Source organism: Macrobrachium rosenbergii, chromosome 30 (genome assembly GCF_040412425.1).
Source record: "Macrobrachium rosenbergii isolate ZJJX-2024 chromosome 30, ASM4041242v1, whole genome shotgun sequence".
Lineage (NCBI taxonomy): Eukaryota > Metazoa > Arthropoda > Malacostraca > Decapoda > Palaemonidae > Macrobrachium > Macrobrachium rosenbergii.
In genome coordinates this window covers 28745491-28765490 of record NC_089770.1, presented here as the reverse complement: position 1 = coordinate 28765490, position 20000 = coordinate 28745491, and the positions used below count along the sequence as shown (strand labels likewise).

General features: G+C 34.9%; 1 long non-coding RNA gene across 1 annotated transcript in view; it reads left to right on the top strand.

Moving 5' to 3' along the window:
• The window catches only part of LOC136854789 (uncharacterized), an 8937-nt gene extending 3620 nt beyond the window's left edge, over positions 1–5317 (top strand). Inside the window, exons 3-4 of the long non-coding RNA XR_010857800.1 lie at positions 4711–4809; positions 5195–5317. This is a non-coding gene — a long non-coding RNA (uncharacterized lncRNA). The remainder of the gene's footprint in view (positions 1–4710; positions 4810–5194) is intronic.
• Positions 5318–20000: the final 14683 nt, after the last annotated feature.

The window sequence follows — 20000 nt, the reverse complement described above, 5'->3', positions numbered from 1 at the left end:
TATATATATATATATATATATATATATATATATAAACATATTAAACCCAGGTTAGCTCCCAAGAGAAGAGGGGGCAGTTGTCACTTTTATATTAACACTTGTGCTGTTGAATCAATTCTGAACCTCTAATGAAGAAAATTTTCACATCGCTCGGCATTTCGTACACCTCCACATGAGGCTTACTAGCAGTACATCAACATCCTTACCCACACTGCACCTTTCACATCTATCTTACATGCACTCTCTCTCTTCCTGGATGTTGAGGCCTCTCCTTTATCCCTCCTCCCAACTCTTCAGTGTTGAATTATATGTTCTTTTCACCGACCAATTATTGTCTAGTATTTCCATTTGACCCCATTTATTCTTTTAGACTTTCAGTTCCTCTTATACAGCAACTACTGTGTAAATAATTAATCTCTAGCATTGCCATATTTTTTCTTTCATTTGTATTCAATATCCATATGTCACTTCTATTAAGAATATTGGTTAAGCAATCCTTTCATATCATTCCAACCTTGGCTTTCCCAGAAAATCCTAGTATCCTTCTGGTCTTACCTTACAGACCTTACAGACCTTACAATTCGTTCGGGTTGCCCCAGGTCCCTCAGTGTGAGGCGCCTTTGATGTCTACCAGAGAGTTGCTAACGCATCTTCCGGTATATTTTGCATCTTCCAGTCTTGGATGGTCTGGGATGCATCTTAGATATTTGTCGAGCTTATTCTTAAACACATCTACGCTCACTCCTGTTATGTTCCTCAGATGAGCTGGTAGCGCATTGAATAGACGCTGCATTATCGATGCTGGTGCGTGGTGGATTAATGTCCTGTGTGCTTTCCTTAATTTTCCTGGTATAGTTTTTGGCACTATTAATCTACCTCTGCTTGCTCTTTTTGATAATTTTAGTTCCATGATATTTTCGGTAATTCCTTCTATCTGTTTCCATGCTTGAATTACCATGTAGCGTTCTCTTCTCCTTTCAAGACTATATAAATTTAAGAATTGTAGTCTTTCCCAGTAGTCAAGGTCCTTAACTTCTTCTATTCTAGCTGTAAATGACCTTTGTACACTCTCTATTTGTGCAATATCCTTTTGGTAGTGTGGGTACCATATTATATTGCAATATTCAAGTGGACTACATTACGTACCTTTTATAAAGCATAATCATGTGTTCAGCTTTTCTTGTTTTGAAGTGCCGGAACAACATTCCCATTTTTGCTTTGCACTTTGCCAATAGAATTGCTATTTGATCATTGCATAACATATTCCTATTCAACATCACACCAAGGTCTTTAACTGCTTCCTTGTTTGTGATTGTCTCATTATTAGGTCCTTTATATGCATATAGCATTCCTACTTTATCACCATAGTTCATTGATTCAAATTTATCAGAGTTAAATACCATCCTATTTATCTCTGCCCATTTATATATTTTATTTAGGTCTCTTTGTAGCGAGTTCCTATCTTCATCACAAGCAATTTCTCTACTTATTCTTGTGTCATCTGCGAAACTTCTTACTACTGAGTCCTTAACATTACTGTCTATGTCTGCAATCATAATCACAAACAGCAATGCAGCTAACACCGTACCCTGTGGTACACCGGATATTACCGTAGCTTCATCCGATTTCTCATCGTTTGCAATCACTATCTGTTTTCTGTTTTGCAAAAATTCTTTTATCCATCTTCCTACTTTGTCAACAATGTTATGTTTTCTAATTTTTTTTCGCTAATATATTATGATCTACCTTGTCAAAAGCTTTTGCAAAGTCTAGGTAAACCACATCTGTATCTTTTTCATTTATCATATTTTTATATATGCTTTCATGGTGGACTAACAGTTGGGTTTGTGTACTTTTTTCCGGTACAAAACCATGTTGTCCTATATTGAACAATCTATTTTTCATTAAATGTTTCATTATATTTTTTTATTACCCTTTCATATACTTTCATAATATGAGATGTCAGACTCACAGGCCTATAATTACTTGCCTCTAGTCTTGAACCACTTTTGAAAGTAGGAGTAATATATGCTAATTTATGCTCGTCATAAATCTTGCCTGTATCTATACTTTGTCTTAATAATATTGCTAGCGGCTTTGCGATTGAATGAACCACTTTCTTTAACAATATGACAGGTACTCCATCTGGTCCTGCTGCTGATCCATTTTTAATTTCATTAATAGCCTGCACAATATCGGCTTCTGTAATATCTATATCTGATAAGTATTCAGTATTTTCATCTCTTATTTCTGTATCATTATCTTCATTTTCAATTCTAGGTGTAAATTCACTCTTATATCTTTCTGCTAATATGTTACATATTTCCTTTTTCATTCGTTAATCGCCCTTCAATTCTTAGAGGGCCTATTTCTACTCTTATTTTATTCATCTTTTTGCATATGAATAAAAATTTTAGGGTTTTGCTTGATATTTTGTAGTGTCATTTCTTCTAGGTTCCCTTTTTCATTTTCTTTTGATTGTATAATCTTTTGTTCTGCATTTTCTATCTTACTTTTTAGTTCCATCACTTTCCATGCATTCTTTTCTTTTGCAAGAGCTTTTTCCACTTTCTAATTTTCTGGAACAAGATCCTTCTGTCTCTTGGAATTCGTGACTGATGTTTACTTTTTTTCTTCGGTATATATTTTTCCACTATTTCCTCTAATATTTTATATAATATATCGGTATTTACCTGTATATCATCACTTACAAATATATTTTCCCATTCTTTGTTTAATTCTTCATTTATTTTTGACCAATTTATATTCTTCCTATAGAAATTGTATTTTCCATATCCTTCCCATTTTTTCGTTTCTTGCTTTTCTCTGTTTTCATATGTTCTGGAACGGACTGTTAGTTCTATGACATTATGGTCCGAAATACTCGTGTTATATACTATTATTTCTTTAACATAGTTCACCTCGTTCACAAATACTAGATCTAAAATATTATCCTTTCTTGTTGGTAGGTGATTTATTTGCTGAATGTTATGTTCTAGTAGCATATCTAATAGCTTTACAAATTGCCTCTTATCTTCTGCACTACTATTGCTCTCTTTTTTATATGTATAAATACAACCACAGTCTCCTATTCGTTCTTTCCATTCTACAAAAGGAAAGTTAAAGTCTCCGTTAGGAGTATAGTCCAGTCCTTGTGATTTCTACATATTTCATCCAATTTTTCAATTATTATGTCAAACTCTTTAGTATTAGGGGTCTATGTATTACAATGTTCACTAATTTTTCATATTCAAATTCTACCGCTATTAATTCACATTCTGTGTTACTATATTTCTCACAGATTTTTCCTTGATTGGCATCTCTCCCATATATAGCGGTTCCCCCTTGATTTCTATTTTTTCTATCTGATCTATAAGTTTGGAAACCCTTTATCTGGTCATCATTACCAGTCTCTTGGGAATACCAGGTTTCACTTATATTCAATATTTCTATTTTTTCATTTTGGGTTAGTTCTTCTAAGAACTCTATCTTTCTTTTGAGTTACTCGAAACTAAACCCTGCGCGTTCATCACTATGATGGTTTGCGTATTATCTCCATAATCTAATATGGGTAATAATAAGGATTTTCCCATGTCTCTTTCCTGTTCTGATATGTTGATCTTTTTTCATTTCCAGAAATTCGTACATTAAAAATCCAACTTTTCCATTATACTTGTTCTTCCAGCTTCATATTTATTCACTTTGTGCATAAACCTGCACTTATCTCCATATCTGCACCATCCCTTAGCATCATAGATACATTGCTTGTTCCTTGTGCTATATCTAGGTGCTGATGGCTCATATCGTGGTGCTGACATTTCATAATGTGTTGTTGGCTTGTTTTTGCCTTCATCACATGATCTTTGTTCTTTTCTTTATTTGTTTCATTTTTACCTTGATTTTTATATGTACTCTAGCTTTACTTGCTCTGTCTTACCTTGGCTGATGATTGAAGCGGCAGCATCCATCAGAGTACCAAATATTAAGACCACATATTCCGTATATAACACTAATTTCTAGTAGCCGTCTGTGTACTCATCTTACCATCATCTGAAATATATAATTCCAAATCCTCTTAAGGATCTACTCATTCTATTCTCTCACCATCCGTAAAAGTATCCTCTTCTTCCTTGTTGCCATTGACGTTCATAGCTTACTCTTGCTTACTTTTCCCCTAAATCTTCTCCTGCAAACACTTTCCAACTCTTCTGTAATTTACTTCACTGTCCCAGTCACTACTGTATCACCTGAAAATATAAGTCATTCCACACTCTATTCGTTATCTATCTTTTTATGCGACAAAGTGGCGCCTCTCCGACTTCTCACCTAGTTTCATCCACACTCCTGTAAACCATTACATGTTTCACAATCATCAAAATTCTCTTTCATCAGCCCTGGCGATATGCCCTTAATTCTACACATTCTCAACTCCCTGCACCTTGACTTTATGTCAGTTCTAAAATAAGCTTTCTCTAGGGTCATTTCTGTCACATATTGCTCCTTCCCTTTGAATATTTTATCATCAATTTTTTTAACAAGCACTTATGACACAATCTGTACTAAACCTACAATATTCTTCCCTTATCAATCCTTCAGCCACCTGTCTTGCCTTCTCAGTCCACATCCTAAGGCAGAGCTCCCCTGGTATATTCTGAAAAATGACGCCTTTTTCATTCTTATATTTAAATTGACTGCACTTTGATTTTTCAGGGAAGATTCCCAAAACCAAGACCAACACAATGCTGCCCTCCCATCTGCCCCTGCTGTGATCCATACAAGGCTTGTATTTGCTTGGTCCCGTGTCCATCGGTGAGTCAGATTAACTAACTTTACTTCTTGTCTTTCAAACCTAGCTGTCAGGAAGTTTTGCCAGATGAAGTTGGACTGTGCACATGTGTCTCTTTGCTAAATTCTCTGTTTGTTCGCAAGATATTTCAAAATGATTTTATGAATCTTAGTTAAATTTTGTCAAGAGATGGGTTACTGCCCCCCCCCAACAAAAAAAAAACCATCCGTACCAGGAAGTGGTTCAGGGATTTTTTTATATACTGACGCTATTTTGTTATTCTTATTCTTTCTTGTTCGTATCATGTCAATTACTATTATACTTCTTAAAAAGTATCGTCACACACTTGGGGGAATAAAACAGTTGTCCTTTGATTAATAACGTCTCTGTTTTCTTCCCAACTTACAGAAATATTAGCCTGCTGTCCAGTGATGTCACTGGCCGTATATGGAAGTTCCTTCTTGAGCTGAATATGAAACTATCAATGGAAACGAAGTGTCTGCTTGTTAAATAATTAAGAGATTTAACACCTGAATTTGTTTGATTGAAGTTAGCTACCTAATGAAATTGTATATATACATATATATATTAATTATATATAAATGAACATATACATACATATGTATGTAGAGATACATATATATATATATATATATATATATATATATATATATATATATATATATATATATATATATACTGTCACGAAGTGATCAAGCACCTGGTTATTACACAAATAATAAAACCATAAAGTTACCTCACTTCGACCAGATACTTGAAACCTCATAACAAAGATATCAAGACTGAATACTCTAAAGGTACAGTGATGCCATAAAACTTACTTATCACTTGAGAAAACCAATGTAACTTTATCAAGTTATGGGTGAGGTCAACAAACACTAAGCTATAAACAGACTAGTGGAAAATGGGCATCACTTCACAAACACTATAACTGTTTCCTTGGTTCTGTTTCACCTAGATAAGTCTCAGGTGAACAAACAGATATATTACTTACCTTGTACACATTCATTAATTTCTCTAATTACTGGTGATCAAAATGAAAAGCTGTGCTTTTAAAACTTTAAACAAACAAATTTATTCCTAAGTTCAAAAGTTATATGCAGAGTTCACAATCTCAAAAAGATTTATTATTAATTGATAACAGTGTAAGATTTAAGTATTTCTTAATCAAGTTTAATTCAAAAAACTTTACTTTATTAAGAAAGCAATTTCGTTAAGTAAGATTCAAGCCATTAACTACCACTCAAGTTTTAAACATATACCTGATTAATTAAACTCTACACTAATGTTCACCAAAATATTACTGACTGGAATCCACATAAATATTTTTTGAAATCTCAATGATAAGTATGCACTAACAAAATGCTAAGTAATCACCGGTACAAAACTTTGTAAACCACTAATTATAAAATTAGAGTAATATGATAGCACAGTCATATAAGAATTCCACATAAATATTTTTTGAAATCTCAATGATAAGTATGCACTAACAAAATGCTAAGTAATCACCAGTACAAAACTTTGTAAACCACTAATTATAAAATTAGAGTAATATGAAAGCACAGTCATATAAGAATGAAATATGCAACACTGGAAATATACCAATAGCTATTTCTAAGACAAAAATATGTTTAAAGATTATATCAATCTTTCAAAAGATTACCTTCACTTTTAAAAAAGGTTAAACTCACATCTTTCTAAGACTTTCTCAAAGACAACACTGCCAAGTCACAATGACATACACAATGATATATAATTAGCAGCAAGACACATTAGAACTCAAAATAAGAGATATGTTCATCTCTTATCAAAATAATAATTCTCTTTCACCTAGAACATCACTTTAACTCTTAACGTAATAAAACCAGTAATCATCACATTACCTTTCTTTAGGTGGTACACCATTACACACTTTACACAATGCTTGCACAAAATAATATCTCAGATCACCTCTTACAAAATGAATACACTTCTTGGGTGAGTTTAACAAAACTTTTACAAATATGAGAGCAGCCAGTAACCCTTATGCATGAATGGTATTATTGAGAGAGAGAGAGAGAGAGAGAGAGAGAGAGATGCTTATCCCAGGGACCCCTTTTTCTGACTGAGTGACTCTGGATCAACAGTGCACTTTTAACTCCAAACCCTCCCAGAATACATGATACATAAAGTGTACATACATTATACATATAGGTATACATGTATGGTATACATACAGGGACTCTAAGGCCCAGAAGGAAATATGCCAGGGCTCTTATCTCTATGATGGACATCATCTGCTGGACACTCGAACACTTGAACAAACAGAAGGAAGTGCTTTTGGACCCAAAACTGGTCGGCTGTCAACATGTCAACTTCAACTCTCTCTCTGTTCATTCTCTCTTTCTCAGTTTACGAAAAAGAATAAGCATAGACAAAGATGATAACCATGGATTAGGCACACATGATAAACATATAACAGACAATTTGCCGATAGACTGTCAAACTCATCAGAGATAAGACAAGAGGGCCCTGCGAACATGACTTCCTTCACACACTTGAGTAAACACAGGAAATGGGCTAAGTGATAAAGGTTCCAAAAATATTTCTCTCTCTCTCCCTCTCTCTCTCTCTCTCTCTCTCTCTCTCTCTCTCTCTCTCTCTCTCTACAACACGCTAAGAATTCGTGGTTCATAACACCCAGTATACAATTTTATATACTAAACAAATGGGAAAAACACATCAAAACATTTTAAGATTACATGATACACAACTTATCTGTAAAAAAAAAAAGACATTTTAAAATTATATTTCACAACAAATGACGAATTTGCAAACAAAATATAAAAAATTCCACAGATACATATTACACTTGTAGAATGGTTCAGTATAGTATAACACTTTATAATATTCCTCCCCCCAGAAGATTAATTATCCAGGGTTCTAGTCCACCGATTCAGAATGGGGTAAATAATCTACAGTTACACTGCTCTCTCCAAAAATGTTCTCTCTCTTTACACAACAAGATTATACAATCAATCAGGGAAATTACTATGGCTGAAAAATTTGCACAAAATAGGCAATAAACTGTAAGCACATTCAGAAATCTTTGTAATTCTTTCACTTCTTTAGAAACAAACTTGGCTTGCCCAATACTATCAAGTAATTGATCAATAAGAGGTAAGGGATAATTATCAGCTACACTGATGGAATTCAGTTTTCTATAATCAGTACACATCCTAAACAAGCCATCTGGTTTCTTCACTAACACACAAGGAGAACTGTAATGACTTGAACTGGGCTCTGCTGCAATAAATATTCAACTTCCTTTTTCAAAACATCTCGACGAAAGGATGGTACATGATAAGCTCTTTGCTTGAATGGTTTAGCATCTTCTCTGATCTTTATCTCATGCTTTGTCAAGTCGGTACACTTAAGTATGTCTGTAAAAATCTCAGGGAAACTTTGGATCATCTCAGTTAATTCTTTGCTTTGTTCAACACTTAGATGTTTTAGTTTGTTTTCTAAATTTTCTAATATTGAGGAATTGTTCATCTTGTTTTCAGCTCCCAACTCGTAACCATCATCATCCTCTGTATATGAAGTTGTTTAGGTTATAGACATAACCTCAGTTCTAGTCTCTGAGAAGTAGGGTTTCAAAAGATTTACATGTATCTTCCTCTGCTGTTTCCTTCTCCCCGGTGTTTCAATCACATAAGTTCGATCACTTAACTTTTCTGTTATCCTATAAGGACCTTGAAATTTATTTGTAAGGGGAAACCTTTTCACTGGTAAGAACACTAGAACTTGCTGTCCAACACTAAAGTTTCTTAGCTTAGTCTTAGCATCATACTTTCTTTTCATTTTCTTTTGGCTTGTCTTCAAATTTTCTAAAGAGAATTTTCTAATTTCTTCTAACGTTTTCCTCAAATTCTTCACATATTCTCCTTGGACTTCCTCTTGATTTTCTTCCCAGTTCTCTGCAAGGATTTTCAACGGACCTCTCACGTCTCGACCGTAAATCGTTTCATTTGGCGAACATCCCATACTTTCTTGATAAGCATTTCTAACCTCAAATAACATTAAGGGTAAACCAACATCCCATTCTCTTCCTGACTCATTACAGTACTTGGTTAACATACTTTTCAAAGTCTGATGGAACCTTTCCAAGGCTCCTTGAGTCTCTGGGTGATAGGCAGTATATAACTGTTGTTTCACTCCCAGCAACTTCATCACATCCTGGAATTTTGAGGTAAAGTTTGTTCCTCTATCACTCTGTACAATTTCTGGAATTCCAAACTTGGAGAAAAACTCCACCAACTTCTCAGCAATTACCTTTGCACTTCTATTTCTTACAGGAATCGCCTCAGGATATCTTGTTATGGGACACATTAACGTCAACAGATATTCATGTCCTTTCTCCATTTTCGGAAGTGGACCAACCACATCTATTATCACCTTGCTAAACGGTTCTCCTCTAACTTCTATCAGTTGTAGGGGAGCTTTTTGAATAGTCTCATTTGGTTTTCCAGCTATCTGGCATGTATGACACTCCCTGCAAAATTTGCTGACATCCTTGTGAAGTCCAGGCCAAAAAAAAATACTTCATAATCTTCTCAACAGTCTTCCTGATTCCCATGTGTCCAGACTCATGCGGTACTGCTACCACTTGCTTCCTCAATGGATATGGAATAAAAATTTGATAATATTCACCCCATTCAACATTTCCTGGTATATCCGCAGGTCAATGCTTCCTCATTAGCAATCCTTCCTTTGGATAATAACAGGTAGAAGTTTGTTGCATTTCTTCTTGTTCAACAATTCTGAAGAACAGATCAGCCAACGTTGTATCCCTCTTCTGCAGTACCACTAATTTCTCTCTAGTCACTTGACCAACTTCAAGGGCTGAACTCTCAATATCTGTTAACTCTGCTTCAGGAGTTTCACTACTATCTTCAGGAACACTTTGACTACTCAGAGTCTCTTTACCAATAATAGGATTTTCTTCTTCTTCAAGAATCTCTTCAGTAGTGACATTAGGGGAAACTTCACTTCCCTGGAACAGCTCTTCTAAGCTCAAAGATCCTTCTGGTGCAGGTAAATCTTCAGTTTCTTCACTTCTATGCTCAGTTCTCTTCATGCTCCTGGTAGTTACACAACTTGGAAATAGGTGAGGGCTTTTCTTCTCCAATTCTATCGTAGGACTAATCCTTAACGGTTTGTCTGTCACTACAGGACAAGGAACGAAGGGAACACCACCAACTTCATTACCCAATAAAACATGCACACCTTCAACAGCTAGTGAGTCCTTTACTGCAAAATCAATATTTCCTGTCACTAATTCACATGACAAATGCAAGCGGCATATAGGAGTTACTTCCTCTCCTCCTATACCCTTTAAAATAACTGAATCTCCGGTGAGATTCTTCTCCAACTGCAGATGAGCACCTCGAACCACCACACAATGATTACTTCCTGTATCACGCAATATCTTCACTGGTACCTGTACACTCAAAGAGGGAGTTGTCAGCATACCTTCATAAACATATGGCTTAAAAGCTTCCTCACTGTTCAGCCACTCACTACTGGAAGTTGCATTTCCACTGGTTGCTAAGCACTATGCTTGTCTCGTTTCATTTTTTCCCACACTGTTCCTCGTAGTTGACTTTACCTGGTTACCTCTTGTCACCTGTCCAACTGGTTTAGTTTGCCGGTACACTTTAAAGCAGTCTCGACTATAATGTCCTATTCTTCCACACTTGTGGCAAACAACATTAGTTTTCTGCACCTGTCTTGAGAATAGACATGGTCAGTCAGCAAAGCGGAAAAACCTCTCCCGTGCATATAATGGCAAAATCCCTATTAGTGAGGCCAAGAAAAAGGATCTGATGAACCTCTGCAAGAAGTTTGTGATTCCAAAAGAAATACACCCCTGGTATGAAACCCTCCCGGCATCAAAAAATGTGAAGGACCAAGTTCCAGAGCCCTCAGTTGAAGACTCGGGAGAAGATGATGAATATTGAAAATACCTTTCAAGATACTGAAATAGAGGATTTATTGTTTTAAAACATTGTTTTTGTACTGTATTAATATTTTCCTCGTGTATCCTTTGAATGTATTGAATAAAAGCATTTTTCTTTAAAATTGTTTAACTGCATATCCTAGTAAATTGTAGCAGAATCTTATCCATCCAGAACTGGTTATGTCCAATTAATTAATGTTTGGGCAATGCTATTCATTGCAAAGAATTTATATTTCTCTGTCTTATAAACATTTATATCATCAACATATATTCATCAACATATACAGTAAATGTTTCTGATGTAGCTCCAATTTAGGTATTTTTTACGACTATGCAAAGTCTTTAGAAGCGATTTACTCAAAACCTCTTTTTTGGACATAACTACTTCTGGTTGTCAGCTCTCGATATGTATATATAATGTATATATATATGTATTACATACATACATACAATCATGCATACATACATACATACATATATATATATATATATATATATATATATATATATATATATATATATATATATATATATATATATATATATATATATATATATATATATATATATATATATATATATATATATATATATATATATATATATATATATATATATATATATATATATATAAATATATATATATATATATATATATATATATATATATATATATGTATGTATGTATGTATATATATATATATATATATATATATATATATTATATATATATATATATAAAATATGTTAATGGGTCTGTTCCCTAGGTCAAACAGGGCCATCTTTTATTGCTTTACCTGTTTTAAGAACAGAATCAATCACCTTTCTTCTCTAAGATGTCTGTGGTAGCACGGCTCGTCCCTGGGTCAGCAAATCCCTTCTCCTTTGTCGTCTTCTCTCACTAAACCTAACTTTACACAAAGGCCTACTGGAATTAAACACTGAGAAGCAAAACTAGACTTTATTGATAAATTTAGCGAAAGTAACTCATAAAAAAGTGATTCACACCCCCTACCAATGGAAAACATAACTGGGGGACATACTGTTTCACAAATAATTCTATACCAAGCAATACTAATGAAAATAACACCCTGGTCATCAAACAAAGTAATAGGGTCATAATTCTTTTAGACCACACTATATGTCATATAGTATCTTCTTCTTCGTTTAACGTGCTTTTTCCCGTTTTTCATATGGGGTAGAAACACCACTTCCAAATATTCGTCCTCTCAGGACGGAACTCGAATTCCTGTTGAAAGAAACTTATTAAAAAATGGAAAGGTGTTAACTTTCATGAATAACCAAAACAGAGATATGCACACTGGAGACACAAAACAGGATAGTGCATACTGGAGACCCAGAAGTATTTCACTGCAGCACTATTAGGTCTGTCTATCAGAAATGTCTGTAAAGAGATAAGTGTTCATGAATCATGGTACTCACTTTCTATGGCGACAAATAACAGATTTTCTAGTGGCGATCTTCTAACACTTCACCACTAACCAAACAGACCCAGACCTCTTAATGCAATCCACCTGCAAGAGTCTATCCCCTGGTTAACATATCGTGGGAGATCGCACACACACACACACCTCACCGGAACCTGGGCACTTCCGGCGGATCTGTTCAGTGTTCGAAAGATCATGATCAAATACCTCTCTGTATCCAACTGAGCAAATTTCCAAAGTCAGCATAAATGCACCTGCAGCGAAGAGCCACTGACAGGTCAGCACATAGTTCTTCTAGTCATCCAAGACATAATATATATATATATATATATATATATATATATATATATATATATATATATATATATATACATACAGTATATACTCCACAGGAAAACTGAAACACTTGGTACACCTCCTGACCATTTTCAAGATTACTAATAAACAGTGGCAAGAATTTACAATATATATGCTGAACGGACAATACAAACAGTTGGTTGGAAACCAAAAAGTGGGAAAAAAAGCGGGAGGAGCAGTGAGGCCTTCAGTGTTTGAGGTCAGCGCTCCCTTTGGAGCACTTTTTTTCTATTTCATATTTTATGTTGAAATTAATGGAACGATCTTATACATGCATTGAATGATATTCATCTTCCTAAGAAGGCTTTCTCTCATGAAACTGGACTGCATAAGGTTCCTCTTTAATACCTTTTCGGATAAACTATCTTTTTAGCCCCTGTCCAGTTGATTGTATGATAGTTTTTCACTAATATGAACGAAAACTGCACTGATTATGCTGATCTATTCCCTTTTCAATGATTCCCGTTTGATCAGTATGAAAGCTACGTGTTTAAGCATATGCAGTGTATACACACACAAACACACACATACACACACACACACACACACACACACACACATATATATATATATATATATATATATATATATATATATATATATATATATATATATATATATATATATATATATATATATATATATATATATATATATATATATATATATATATATATATATATATATATATATATATATATATATATATATATATATATATATATATATATATATATATATATATATATATATATATATATATATATATAACGGAGACGAATCATTTTCTGACAGTTGAACTATACCTAAAAGATTCTGTCGATTTAGATTACAGTTTGTAAAAGAACAGGAGGAGTTACACAGCAGATTAGAATTAGAAATCACACCATAAGGGAATTTGTTTATTTTCCATATGATGTGATGATAGTGAAAGGGAGCTGGAGATGGCTGAGACATGTCCTTTGCACAACCAGCGACAGTTTCAGCTGGACTCCTGTGGACACCAGAAGCGTTGAAAAACTTACAACATACTTGGATACAAACTATGGGAATGGAGGTTGGAATTACGTTGAAATCTGTAGAAGATAAAGCACAGGAAAAATATCAGTTGCAACATTTCAAAGTCCCTTTGAGGTTCTTGGCGACTGAGATGTTGATGCGATATATATATATATATATATATATATATATATATATATATATATATATATATATATATATATATATATATATATATATATATATATATATATATATATATATTGTTACAGTTTTAGATGCAAAGTGCTTTTGAAGGAATTGTTTAAATTTAATTCTGGCCTTACTGGCACTTAAACACAACTAAACCCGTAGTGAAATGTAACAAACATAGATTACTTACCCACTACTTTACATTTAAACAATAAAGAAGGTCGCCATTCAAAGCTTGTTGTAAATGAGTTAATTAAGTTATTCTATTTACGCAATGGGCAATGGGTTAACGGTGGGCTGGGAGGCAATGCAACCTGGCAAATTAAGTGATGTAATCACAACAAGTAGTGAACACAACATAGGATGTCTGGGGTTAGTAAAGAGATTTACATGAATCGGTTACAAAAATGGAATAATATTGACTGGTGTGTAAACCAGTAGGATAATTGATAATTAAATAAACCTCATTATAGGATACTGACATAGCTTTCAGAATAGTATTCACAATAGTTATGAATCTTAAAGAAAGAGCCTCGGGTCTAGATTGACAATCTTGCAATAGACAATGGAGACGATGTCTGGGTTGCAATGGAGCGAGTGCCTCTTCGAGGCATAAATTGCAAAGGCGGTGGTTGCAGAGCAATGGGGGGGGGTTGAAACAACACGGTGTTGGAAATTGTATTCTAGATAAGCTTAGTAGATAAAGAATTTTCTCATTAACTATTTCTGGCACTATGGAGCAAGAATTTAACTTTGTCTTGGAAAAGAAAGGGCATTTTATCCCTAACTTACTTCATACAAAGAAATAAGTCATTCAGCTAATACGGCAAGGAAACACACAAATGCATAGTAGCAGGCAATTCAGAGAATTACTTGGGGGGGGGGGGGGAAGAAGAGTTCAATGTAGTCGAGTTGCCGCCCCATAGGAATCTATAGGGAACCTATGAATTTTCTATAGTACAGTACAAGGTTTTATGCTAGATATGCAATCCTAAGGGTATTCCAAGGTATTTGAAGTGGGTTGTCCAAAAAAAACCTTGGGCATTGTTTTCTAGTCTCATATTAATCCCGCCATTATCCCAAATCGTATTTTCCAAAAAATCGTTTTATCCGAGATTCATAATGAAAACATTTTGAAGTCTACACCTACGTTTTCAAGGTCAAGGATTAACATAAGGTCCTTAATATATTATTTTTTAAAATCTTAGTATAAAAATTAGAATTCATGTATGTATTAAATAACTACACAGCGCACATGAATAACAATGGCAATGATTGTCTAAGAATGAGTTTCTCTCTCTCTCTCTCTCTCACTATTATATATATATATATATATATATATACAGTATTTATATATATATATATATATATATATATATATATATATATATATATATATATATACAGTATTTATATATGTGTGTGTGTGTGTGTGTGTGTATGTATGTATGTATGTATGCATACCATATTATGTAAAACGGGTAGTGATTATATCTCAATTATCCGCCTTCCTGAGTAAGGAAAAGTTGAGGGTGGATAATTAAATAATATTCATGACCCGTAATTGCTTTTTATTAACCTCCTTGAAGGTTAAACACGGATTTTTAAATATGTTGCTAATTATTTACAGGTAGACGTCTCAAGCATTAAACATTAGTATACCAATTTCACTGATAGTTTAAGAATTTTGCATGAAGAGCAAGTTATTTGAATCTAGTATTAAGGTATCTACATGAAATAATAATAAAGGTAAGAGCTTTAATTCAGTAAGTCTATACTTTATGTGACATTATTCGGCAATTATTCAATGATATGTATTAAATTATCTTTCTTGTAACATTTACTTGTATTGGAATGACAAATTTTATGGATCCCCTGATTTATTTTCATATATAGTTAATCATTTACAGGCAGACATGAAACGTGTCAAGCATGAAGCATGTCCAGTATATTATATGACTAATTCCTTAAGGGTCTTGCATGTTCAGTCTGTTATCTAATCTTACTGTTAAGGAGTCTGAACGGAATAATAGTAAAGGTAAGCACATTTCATTCAGTAAGTCTGTATTCAATGTGGCATGATGTTGCAATTGTACAATGATATGGACTAGATAATTTCTCTTGCTGGAATAACATAATTCATGATACACATTTTGGGAACAAATAGTATCTACTAATCACTGGATAATTGGAAACATTTGCATTGTTGATATTGCATGGTTTTAAAAGGTGGCGGTGGTATTTTTTCTCAGATGGATGGTGAGTCCTGTATGATACCTGCCTGCAAGAATGAAGGAGATCTTAAGATATTCAAGGTTCATGGTATCAAAACAATGACCCGACGGAGTAAAGAGGGGGGAGACAATTTTCACGTGGATTTACAAACTATTTTGGAGTTGTTAGGAGACGATGCCATAGTAAAATGTCACAAATCGTGTTACTGTGCTTACACCTCTTAGCAAAATGTATCAAAGTATTTATCAAAGAAACGAAAACAAGGTTTCCATTCCGAAGTTGGTGAAGAACCAAGTACTTCAAGAGTTAGAAGGTCTCAGCTACCTACTTTTGATTTTTTGAACCACTGTTTGATCTGTGGTAGAGTTTGAGCCTCAAAAGACCCGAAACATCCTGATAGATGGGATCGAGTAGTAAAATGCGAGACAAAGGATCGCCCGGGGCTTTTATCATTTAAAGATGTATTATTAGATGTTTGTGAACAAAGGAATGACAAATGGGGTAGAGAGGTTGAAATCCGTATAAATGGGGCTCATACAGATTTACCTGCTGCCGATGCACAATACCACAAGAAATGTTATGATGCGTTTATGGTAATTCCAAAGTACACTAATTTACCAACTAATTATGGTGTAGTTGATGATGAGGCTCTAAAAGAGTAATAGATTTTATGTATGCCGAACAAACTCAGAGTACATGGACATCTATTGAATTGTTTTCAAAATATTGCAGTTCTTTCAGTCTTCTTTCTCGCCAGCAGATGTTTACAAATCTGCTAAATTATTTTGGAGATGATATTGTAGTTATCAGCATGGAGGGTTGTGCAAAAGTGATTGGATTTAAGGATTATGTAGGTAGAGTGTTGAAGGTTGTCAAAACAGAAAATCTTGATGATGACAATGTTAATTCAGTGGTGAGGCAAGTGAAACATGAAGCCACTGCTGTAGCATATGATAATACAGTTTACGATTTGGGAGACTTCACACACAGCAATGTGGTGAGAAATACTAGCCCCACATTACTCAAAATTATATCAGAACTGGTATCTAGAGGACAAGTGTCAAAGAAGTCTCTTAGCCTTGCTCAGGCTGTGCAGAGTCACATCACAAGCAGTAGAAACCAAACAACTTTAGGACTAGCAGTGAAACTGCATCACAAGTATGGCAGCTCTGAACTGATCAAGCTTTTGCACGATCATGGTTTCATAGTTTCATATGATGAAGTTTTACGTTTTCGTAAGTCTGCCGCAAAATATGTAGGAGACAACAGTAGTTCATTTCACCAAGCTTTGGGTATGACTGGGACACTGGGTCCAGTGTTTGGATGGTTTGATAACTTTGACCTTCAGGTTTCAACTCTAAATGGATGTCGTGGGACACATGTTATGGCTCATGAATTTCAAATGAATCTTAATGCTGTAATTAAGAAAGAAAATTGCGAGATAGGAGTTATAAAGCTCGTTATACCCTGCTGACAAAAACAGCTGCATGCTCCACCATCACATCCAGACACAGTGTTAATGTCACTTCTTTACATGAAGAATTCTCTGTCTGAGCAGGGCATGACTTATGTCTGTGTATCTATAGACATGCAGTTGTATATGGTTGCCCAGCAAATAAAGTGGTGGGAACTGGAAAGGTTCAAAAATGAAATCATTTTTCCAGGGGCAATGCATATAGTTATGTCTTTCCTAGGATGCATTGGAACACTTATGAAAGGATCAGGTTTGGATGTTCTTGTTGGATCTGCATTTGGACATGTAGCAAGTATCATGAATGGAAAAACATGGGTGAGATCAATGAGGGCATTTCGTACGGTGGTAGTTGTCTTATTACAGAATTTTCTTAAAGATGGTGAAAAAACATTTGATGAAATATCAGCACATATGGATGAGGTACGAGAGCATCCAACAGGGAAACACTGGGTTGATAATTTTATAAGACCAACTCTATTAATTCATCAGTTCCTTCGTGCAGAAAGGGAAGGGGACTGGCTATTTCAACAGCTTTGTCTTGAGCGAATGTTGCCTTATTTTTTCAGTGCAGGTCATTTCCATTATGCTCGATATATCTCCTGGCACTTGCTGGAGATGCACAACTTACCAGAAGACGTTAAGGCAGACCTTATTGCTGGAGCACATGTGTGTCGGCACAATGATGGTCATTGGAATTCTGTTTGGTGAGCAAACAGCTATAAAGACAGGAAAGGGTGGTTTGAGAGGTATGACACTGTCCCCCAGAGCTTGTTAGTAAATGGATTGATTCATTTCCCATTTCTGCTTTCCTTTCGGATGCCATGCAAAATTTATATTCAGAACAAAGCTGTACATCAACAATGCAGGGGAAACATAAAGAAGAAGGTAAAAAAAGAAAAGAACTTGATTCTGATAATCGTTCAAGAATTGCTGCTGAACTGAATAAACATTCCCATCCACTTGAAGCTAACTGTCCTTCATTGTACAAAATAGTGAATGGTAAAGTTGCACCAAGTGAAGTCAACGTACAAGATGCACTGCAAATTGGAGAAAAAATGGTAGCATCGTTCCGTAATTCACTACCGTCTGGATTTCATTCAAAAATTTCTAACTCAGTCAAAGCTATGGAGCAGCTAAAGCTTGGCATAAAAGTGGGAGAACAGACTGCTTTTGACTTGGAAACCATTTTCCTACATCTTCTCATGGTAGGACAACAATGCCAGCTGGAGTTAGAAAACATTTTCCAGTATGAATTATGTGCAGTCCCTTCATCAATTACTGATGAGTATGGTTGCTTACGCAAAGGCACTAAATCTACTCTTACAAGACGTCTGAAAGTTCTACAACCTAATGCACCAGCCCCAGATATCATCATCGTGGATGCACAACAACTTTTATATCATATAACATGGCCTCATGGTGGTGATGTAACTGTGCTTGTTGACAACATGAAGAGCTACCTTTCTAAATACCCTACATATTGTGAAAAGATACTGGTATTTGGTAAGTATTATGACCTTTCAATCAAGGACCATGAGAGACAGAGACGTGGTGGCGAAGGTACTACAGACTACAACCTTACCCTTACCAGTCAACTCCCAAGTAGGGATGCCATCATGAAAAAGAAAGATAACAAAAAGAAGCTTTCAGCATTAATATCCTCCATCTTCTTCGGTAATAATACAACTTTAGAGAGCCAAAGTAGTGGTGTCTTTTTACATGAGGAAGCTGATATTACAATGATCACATATTTGCTACAAGTAGCAGAATGCAATAAAACAATCAGGGTTCTTAGTAATGATATGGATCTGCTGGTTCTGCTAATTTACTGGGTTTGGAAAACTGAATTGTATTCAAAATGTGAAGTTCAAATGGATTGTTGGAATGGAGAAGTCATAAACATAAATGAGATTTGCAAAAAGTTGGATCCTAAATGTTTGCAATTGTTAGGGATGTATTCACTGACTGGCTGTGATAATGTATCATATCCATTCAGCAAAGGAAAGATTGGTGCTCTAAATGTCTTGCTGTCAGGGAATTTCCCTGAACTGGATGAAATACTTGGTAAAGAAAATGCTACTGAAAATGAACTTATGAAAACAGGACAGGAATTCTTCGCAGCACTGTATGGTATGCCACAGGGTATCTCGATGAATGCTGCCCACCATAAAATATATACCAGAAAAAGAGGAAAGCCATTGCGAATCAAGGCCTTGCTTCCCACAGATGCTAATCTGCTTCTCCATGTGCAAAGAGCGCATCTTCAGATGATATTATGGAAAGCTGCTGATCAGCCAGGACCCCCAAAAGTCCATATTGAGAAATTTGGATGGCATGTGAAAGACACAACGCCATCGCCTTCTATTGCTACTATTCCACCAGCCCCTCCTGGTTTGATAGACGTACTTAGTTGTGGTTGTAAACTAGAAGGCAAAGCCTGTAGTTATGCTACTTGTTCTTGTCACAAAAGTAAAATATCTTGCAGTG